Below are 6,194 nucleotides of genomic sequence, written 5' to 3' on the forward strand. Positions count from 1 at the left end.
AATACCCTATCCTAACACTCAGGCTGCTTCACTTATTGGCAAAACCAGCTAGCTCCTAAAGGCATAGAGTTTCCAAACCTTGATGCAGAGCAGGGAGGCAAAAAATAATGGGCATTATTTTTCTATATCCATTTATTTCCTGGTTGATTTTGCTTGTTGGCTAGCTTTTTCCAGCTTGCTTTTGTATCTGCACTGCCACCCACTTCCGTATGTTATGACTTAAAATGAATTACATTCTTGGAACATTCACCTCCCTTCTTCCCTCTCCTGTCTGAAGCTCAGTAAACCCAGTTGGCAAGAGGTTCATCTCCTCCTTGTTTCTTTTTTTCTTTTTTTTTCTTTGGACAGAGAGAGACAGTGAGAGAGGGGATCACAAGCAGGGGGAGTGGGAGAGGGAGAGGGAGAAGAAGGCTTCCTGCTGAGCAGGGAGCCCGATGTGGGACTCGATCCCAGGACCCTGGGATCATGATCATGACCTGAGCTGAAGGCAGACGTCTCATGACTGAGCCACCCAGGTGCCCCTATCATTTTATTTTTAGAAAAATTTAAATTACATACATGTCTTACATTATGTTTCTATTGGATGTCACCCTTCCAATGCCCCTTCCTCCAGGAAGCCTTCCTGAACAACCTCACCTAGAGTAAGCCCCTTTCCCTTAGATGGGTTCTAACCACAAGTATTTAGTTCTCTGTCACCTATTGGTCTGAACGTGGGCAGTGCAGAGCTGGGATGGGGCTTCCTGGTGTCTGGATTCCAGGCTCCTTCTAACTTGTTGCTCTGCTGTGCATAGCCTTCCTTACATGGTTAAGATGGTGCTCCAGCATTTGCCTTTCCAGCAGGAGAAGGACCTGCCTGCTCTTTCATGACACTTCCCCATCAGCTTCCATCTCATGGCCAGGACTCAGTCACATGGCCATGCCTGCTGCGAGGGAGCCTGGGAAATGTTGCATGGCCATGTGCATGGCCAGCTACAAACTGGGGGACTCCATGACTATAAAAAAAGAAGAGAGATGGGAGAGACAACCAGTCATCCCTGTTCCATCTCCTAGAAGCAGCCTCCTCTTGATTTCCTAGCACAGGTTACAATCTATTACTATTTTGATTGCTTATCTGTTTCCTTTGGGACACACTCCCTCCTTTGATAAGTTCTAAGAGGGTAGAAACTTAAGTCTTTTAAATTGGTTCCCACTAATGGTGATGTGCTACCCAGCACAAATGAGGCACATACTTAAGTCTTTTAAATTGGTTCCCACTAATGGTGATGTGCTACCCAGCACAAATGAGGCACATAGTGGCTGTTTGTTTCTTAGATCAGTGTTTGTTTGGGGGCACCTGGGTGGCTCAGGTAGTTAAGCGTCTGACTCTTAATTTCAGCTCAGGTCTTGATCTCAAGGTCATGAGTTCAAGCCCTGTGTTGGGCTTCACGCTGGCCGTGGAGCCTGTTTAAGAGTTTCTCTCCCTGGGGCACCTGGGTGGCTCCGTCATTAAGCATCTGCCTTCGGCTCAGGTCATGATCCCAGGGTCCTGGGATCGAGCCCCACATCGGGCTCCCTGCTCAGCGGGAAGCCTGCTTCTCCCTCTCCCACTCCCCCTGCTTGTGTTCCCTCTCTGTCTCTCTCTGTCAAATAAATAATAAAATCTTAAAAAAAAAAAAATAAGATTCTCTCTCCCTCTGCCCCTCTCTCCCTGCTCACATGCACACTCTCTAAAAATAAATAAATAAATAAAATAAAAATAGATCAACATTTATAAAAGCCCAATCATTTCTAGGAGAGCCATCATGCAGGTAATGAGTGGGGTCTATAGCATTTTGCCTATCACAAAGTCAGGGTACTAAAAGAGATAGCATTCCAGATGATTGCTGGGCAGGTGTGGGGCTGACATGACTCTAACTTCCCTTTACTACTAAATCAGAGCAGTGCCCCAGCGGGAGTTTTTCCAGAGAGAACAAATCCTACCTTTGCGTGGCTAAGGGCCTTCACCAATCTTGGACACCTCTTAGAATGTTCCCTGGAATGATTATGGCAACCCACCAAGACTCCAATCCTTGCTGTCAAATTCATCTCCCTCCATCCGACTTAGCTCCTTCCCCCAGCCCCAGTGTTGTGATGTGTGTGATCAAATCCCAGCTCCCACAACTGTCCTTCAGGGATTTCTCTCATGACCACACCTTAAGGAGGAGTGGCCCATTCTTGCCAATAATCCCAACGATGAGGAGGATGATGAAACAACTCAATTCTGTGTCAGGCGCTGTCAGAGCCACAATAACACTTTTCATGGGCTTGGGGCACCGGGCTGGCCTGGTCAGCAGAGCATGCCACTCTGGATCTTGGGGTCGTGGGTTAAAGCCCCACATTTGGGGGTAGAGATTCCTTAAAAAAAAAAAAAAAGACTTTCATGGGCTCTTCCCTTTTAAAAAATATATTACATCTTGTGACTGTGTTGTTACAAAGATAAAAACCAAGGGGGATGCCTGGGTAGCTCAGCTGGTTAAGTGACTGCCTTCGGCTCAGGTCATGATCCTGGAGTCCCGGGATCGAGTCCCGCATCGGGCTCCCTGCTCAGCGGGGAGTCTGCTTCTCCCTCTGGCTCTCTCTCTATCTCAGTCTCTCTCTCAAATAAATAAATAAAATCTTAAAAAAAAAACAAAGATAAAACCAAGGTAGGTGGGATTATGTTCATTTTTTCTTGATATTAAAATGAATTAAAATAGTTCCCCAGGCCCCTAAAAGTATCAGGGCACCTAGGCCTACTGGAGAACCAGCCCTGGACACTGTCCTAAACCAAGTCTCATTTATTTGTCACGACAGCTGCCTGGAGCAGGGACAGGACGGAGCACCTTGCATGTCTGGGATTCCTTCGTAAAGATGTGGCATGGTTTTAAAATTTATATAATTTACCATAAAATCCAACCCAAATTGGCAAATACTTCTATTTCCCAAAGACACGATATAGCAGGAGTCATCAAACCATATTCAATATCCTGAGCCTCACATTCCTGGTCATTTTAGAAATTTTATGATTCCTGACACATTTAACATTTGAGAGGCCATAAGGGCTGCAGGAGCTCGAGGGACTTTACTACAAGCCCCCCAAGGAGGGTGCTGGGCAAAGCTGCTGGCTGCTGGCTGCTGCTAGCCCCCGGATGCCGGAGGAACAGGGCCCTGAAGAAGTATCCAGGCATACTCCAAGGGCCTGCCAAGTAAGCACACGGCCCCAGGAAGTAAAGCCCTTTCCTCCTGGAATGTCTCTCTGGTGCTGTCTCTTGACAAAGCTTCAGTACCAGGTGGCCCGGGAAACAAAGTTTCAAAGGGCCCAGATCCATTTTCACAGGGCTGATAAAAAGGGTAAATTTTGGTAACTGGCATACACTATAATGATTAGGATTCTTCTGGTGGCAAGGGACAGATATCCAATTCAAACCTGCTTTTTAAAAAGCTGTATGTGGGGCGCCTGGGTGGCTCAGACGTTAAGCGTCTGCCTTTGGCTCACGTCATGATCCCAGGGTCGTGGGATCAACTACAGCACCAGGCTCCTTGCTCGACAGGGAGCCTGCTTCTCCCTCTGCCCGCCACTTCCCCTGCTTGTGCTCTCTATCTTTCTCTCTCTAAATAAATAAATAAAATCTTAAATAAATAAATAGATAAATAACATTTTTTAAAAAGCTGTATGTGTTGGGGTACCTGGGTGGCTTGCTTGGTGAAGCATCTGGCTCTTGATCATAGCTCAGGTTTTGATCTCAGGGTCATGAGTTCGAGCCCCACATTGGGCTCCATGCTAGGCATGGAGCCTACTTTATTTATTTATTTATTTATTTTAAGATTTTATTTATTTATTTGACAGAGAGAGACACAGTGAGAGCAGGAACACAAGCAGGGGGAGTGGGAGAGGGAGAAACAGGCCTCCCACTGAGCAGGGAGCCCGATGTGGGACTCGATCCCAGGACCCTGGGACCGTGACCCGAGCCGAAGGCAGACGCCTAATGACTGAGCCACCCAGGTGCCCTGGAGCCTATTTTAAATAAAAAAATTTAAAAATAAATTAATAAAATAAAATAAAATAAAAAGCTATGAGTATGTGTAGAGGTGGAGGTATACAGAGTCTTAAACTATCACCCCACAGGTTACCTATCAAGTACCAATGACAGAAGATGCCTTTATGGGGGATAAATCTGGAAGATGCCACCTTCAATAAATGGCCAAATTTAACATCACCAACGGTGAGAAAAATCAACATTAAGTGCCCTCTGTTGGTGAGGAACTAAGGGACACAACATCACTTAGGAAGTACTCTCACTAAAAACATTTCATCAGCATCTTAACAGTGGAGGTGCGCCCAGCTGGCTCTGTCAGAAGAACAGGTGTCTCTTGATCTCAGGGTTATGAGTTCGAGCCCCACACTGGACACAGAGATTACTAAAAATATAAATAATAAATAAATAAACTTTTTGAAAAAGAATCTCAGCAGTAGAAACCAATTTTACAAATCCAAATTGAGATACTCTACAAAATAACTGTCCAGACAGAAGCATCAGTGCCACGAAAAGCAAAAATGGTTGGAGGACAGTTGTGGGTTGAAGGAGACTGGGGATCTGACAGGAGAGTGCGGTGTGTGATCCTGAACCGGAGACAAGAAGGACGTTGTGGGAACAATTGGGGCAAATTGCCTGTGAACTATCTATCAGAAGACAGTAGGGCGTTAATGTTAAATTTCCTTCTTTTTTTTTATAAGATTTTATTTATTTATTTGAGAGAGAGAGAGAATGAGAGACAGAGAGCACGAGAGGGAGGAGAGTCAGAGGGAGAAGCAGACTCCCCGCCGAGCAGGGAGCCCGATGCGGGACTCGATCCCGGGACTCCAGGATCATGACCTGAGCCGAAGGCAGTCGCTTAACCGACTGAGCCACCCAGGCGCCCCTCGTTCTTTTTTTTTTAAGTTGAAGATAGTAATAGACAAACACAACAAAGAACTAAAGAAATGTAGGAAAAAATAATTTTTAAAACAGGAGCAGAAGAATTGACCCACACAACTGAAAAGGAATATACTAGCTTCGGGCATAGTCGGATACACCTGTCAAGTAACGTGTCAGGAATCTGTCTTTCTCTATCATCTCTGCTTTGCTCCCATTGGTTCTCCAAGCTCATACCCTACCAGCTTAGCCAGGCCAATGGGTAGACAATATCTCTTTCCAGGGCTGATGCTCATTGGACACACTTGGGTCATATGTCCACCCCCAAACCATTATGAGGATGGGGTGCCCTGATTGGTTAAGTTGGGTCATGGGTCCACCCCAGGAATCTAGGAATGGGATCAGCCCCAAAAACACAACTTGAGCTGAGATGAAGGACTGGTCATTCCCCAAAGAAAATTGGGGAAGGTGTTACCAGAAGAAAGAAGAATCAATGCAGGGTAGGTAAAAATAACATATATGGTACATACATATATATATATTTTTTTTTTTAACTATCTATACTTTACATCCTTTTCTGAGACTAACATTTTTCTTTTTTTTAAGATTTTGTTTTTTTAAGATTTTATTTATTTATTTTAGAGAGATAGAGAGCATGAGCAGGGGGAGGAGCAGAGGGAGAGGGAGACAATCTCCAGCAGACTCCACACTGAGCCCAACACAGGGCTTGATCCCACAACCGCGAGATCATGACCTGAGCCGAAACCAAGAGCCAGATGCTCAACCAACTACACCACCCAGGCACCCCTAAGATTTTAAGTAATCTCTACACCCAATGTGGGGCTCAAACTCACAACCTCAAGATCAAGAGTTGCATGCTCCACCAACTGAGCCAGCCAGGCGCCCTGAGACAAACATTTTTCATTCATCAAGATATCACTATCAATTATATCTCAATAAAGGTGGGAAAAAATATTCATCACAGACAAGAACAAAATCACGGACAGTAGAGAAACCTGAGAGACATTACCTCATCCAGGTCATCGTCAAGGTCAACACCAACAGTGAGAAGTTACACTGGTGATCTGCACCCTTGATTTGATGCAGTGAGAATGGCACTTCATCTCTGTGGTCTTCCTCCCCAGCTCCATCATCCCAGGCTCTTCATGTGAAAAACATCAGACAAATCCCATCTGAGGGGCATTCTGCAAACACCTGGCTGGTACTCGTCAAAACTGTCAAGGTCATCAAAGACAAGGAAAGTCTGAGAGGAACCTAAAGAAA

This window comes from Eumetopias jubatus, unplaced genomic scaffold, assembly GCF_037043125.1.
Source record: "Eumetopias jubatus isolate StellerSeaLion01/CBP00866 unplaced genomic scaffold, mEumJub1_p1.0 scaffold_12, whole genome shotgun sequence".
In the NCBI taxonomy this organism is placed as follows: Eukaryota; Metazoa; Chordata; class Mammalia; order Carnivora; family Otariidae; genus Eumetopias; species Eumetopias jubatus.